This window comes from Sceloporus undulatus, chromosome 6, assembly GCF_019175285.1.
Source record: "Sceloporus undulatus isolate JIND9_A2432 ecotype Alabama chromosome 6, SceUnd_v1.1, whole genome shotgun sequence".
In the NCBI taxonomy this organism is placed as follows: domain Eukaryota; kingdom Metazoa; phylum Chordata; class Lepidosauria; order Squamata; family Phrynosomatidae; genus Sceloporus; species Sceloporus undulatus.
In genome coordinates this window covers 135,044,751-135,047,552 of record NC_056527.1, presented here as the reverse complement: position 1 = coordinate 135,047,552, position 2,802 = coordinate 135,044,751, and positions in this window count along the sequence as shown.

Here is a 2,802-nt window from a genome sequence, read left to right as displayed (position 1 = left end):
GAACAATAACAGCAACACACACAGGCATGCACCACATTTGCAAAAACAAAAAAATATCTCTGGGTGGTTTTCAAACTTCTTCTTAATTGAAACAAACAAACAAACAAGACTTGGGGGTAAAAGGAAAAAAGGAAAAGGAAGCCAACTTTTGGAACTGCAGTTGCCATGGCGATCTCTGGGCCTGCAGAGGATTTGCATAAGGTTGCTGATTTCCATAATGGAGACCTGAGCAAAGCCAGCGGAAATTTCCATATGCCCAGCTCCCCTTGAAGTCAGTTGGGATGGAAGATGGAAGAAAGAGGGGAAATTTGAATTTCAAATGAGGGCGATGGCACTAAAACATCCTGGGATGGAAAAAGGACAATAGGCGGCAGAGGAAAAAGCTAAAATGACAAAGAGACTACACACAAAAAGGGGCACAGAGAGAGAGAGAGATCCATTTCAGATGCTATTGTAAAAGTCAAAGTCCTGTGTTGGAAATTTTATGGTGGGTTAGACGTCAGCATGATGTAGTGGTTCGAACGTTGGACTCTGGGTACATCTACATTGCAGAAATAAGGCCATTTGTTATCACTTTAACTGGCATGGTTCCTTCCTACGGAATCCTGGGATTTGTAGTTTTGTTGGACACTAGCCTTCTTTGGCTGTTGTTGTTCTTGTGTGCCTTCGCTTCGACCTGAAGGTGAACCTATGATGGGTTTTCTTGGCAAGTTTTTGCAGAAGGAGCTTGCCACTGCCATCCTCTGAGGCTGAGAAAGTGTGACTTGCCCAAGGTCACCCACTGGGTTTACATAGCACTCTTTGGCAGAGAAGGCTAAAGAGTGTGTAAAGCTACAAATCCCAGCATTCCATAGGATGGCGCTACTGCACTTAAAGTGGTTCCAATCTGCATTACTTCTACAGTGTAGAATAGATGCAGCCTATGACTCTGGAGACCAGGGTTCAAATCTCCAGTAAGTCATGGAAATCTACTGGGTGACCTTAGGCAACTCACAATCTCAGCCAATGAGACATCTCCAAGCCCTGCTATCCTCTCCTATTCCTCTTAAGTCTTGTAGATTCATGCCCATGATGTTCCTGGTTGACTCCATCCATCTGGCATGTGGTCTTCCTCTCTTTCTACTGCCTTCTACCTTTCCGAGCATTATTGTCTTTTCCAATGTGCCATGCCTTCTCAAGAGCTGTTCGACAGTGGAATAGATTACCTTGGAGGACGGTGGAGTCTCCATCTTTGGAGGTCCTTAAACAGAGATTTGATGGGCATTTTTCAGGAATGCTTTAGTTGTGCATTCCTGCATGACACGGGATTGGTTTAGATGACCCTTGTGACCCTTCTGGGGGTTCATTCCCATTTACATTTAAACCGGTTTGGGATTCGCTTTTGCTTCATGTTGGTAAATCGATTCCAAAAGGTCCATCGTTTCCACTTTGAAAGTGGATCTTTTCATTATGTCCTTGTAATCACTTCTTCTTTGGCATGAGTGCCATCCCTTCTAGTTTGCACCACTTCAAAATGCATGTCAATCATATCTGCATCATAAGCGGCAGCCCAGACTCTGGATGGGGAGAGGGCGCACAGTGCTAAGCCCCCCAAAGGGTTGCAAAATCAGTGAATCGAATCTTCTATTAATTTTATTTTAAAATCAAAAATGCACCCGTAGGTCACACTACAAGCACAAAGGCAGCTCTGAGAGAGGAGAGGAATGGTGGATCTACCAAAAACCGAGGAGGGATGGTAATCACCCCTCTGCCATTAGACCCTCCCTTCCAGATTGATAAGATTCAGATTCGCTGTTCCTACTTGTTGAACACGTTCCGGAATCAGTTCTTTCCAAAAGAACCACCAAAGAACTAGTGTCAGGAAAGAGTGTTTCTTTTGCGTTTGCTTCATTTCTTCGCAATTGAAACCAATCATAGTAGGATCAGAACCAGTTTCAAATGGGAACGACGGTCATATAAACCGATCGGCAATTCGCTTTAAAACATAGTGAGAACGAGCCCTGGGAGTCTATGAGAGCTCTATTCTGTGCCAACAGTGGTTTGCAGCAGCCTTACTAACCCACATTGTTTAGGCAGTTCTGTAGCACAAACCGAAAGCCAGAGCAAATGTGTGGCACACCAGGAATACCGAACTGGATGGTTTCCACAGTCTGCCAAACCCCATGCCACAAGGTAAAGCCAGAGACATTTTCCTTCAAACTTGGGAGAGAGCTCCTTATAGATACACAGTAACAGCGACTACTAGTTGAGTCCCAAGCATTAGACCAAACAATCACTCTTTGCAAAACTGGGCACCACCAATGAAATTATTACAGAGCCTGTAGAAATGCCCCACAGATGCAACACAACCGTCCTTTGATCAGTGTTTTTATGAGGAAAATATTATTAAATTACTTTTATCTACCGCCTTAATAAAGCTCGATCTTTCCTCTGCAATTAAGACAGGTTAGTCATTTGTTATGGCTTTGGCTCCAATACAATTCTATGGTTATGGGTCTGTTTTGTGGCACTGTGTGAGAGCTGCGCATCAGGCGGCCAAAGAGTAAACACTTTTTATCTGTTGTTCAGGGCAGAGCCAAGCAGGAGCAGGTGTGTAGCTGTAGGGTGGGTTGTCCTGTCACTTTTTTGGAACGTCCCCAGAAATTTCTGGGCTTGATAGTGATGTTTCTAGTCCACATGAGGAACTGAGAGAGAATGAGGTTGCTTCCCAACCCATGGACTGTAAAGGCAAATAAAACTGGTATGAAATGACTTATGCAACCACTGTATTGTATGTCAGAGTTTACTGCCAATCCATTTGTG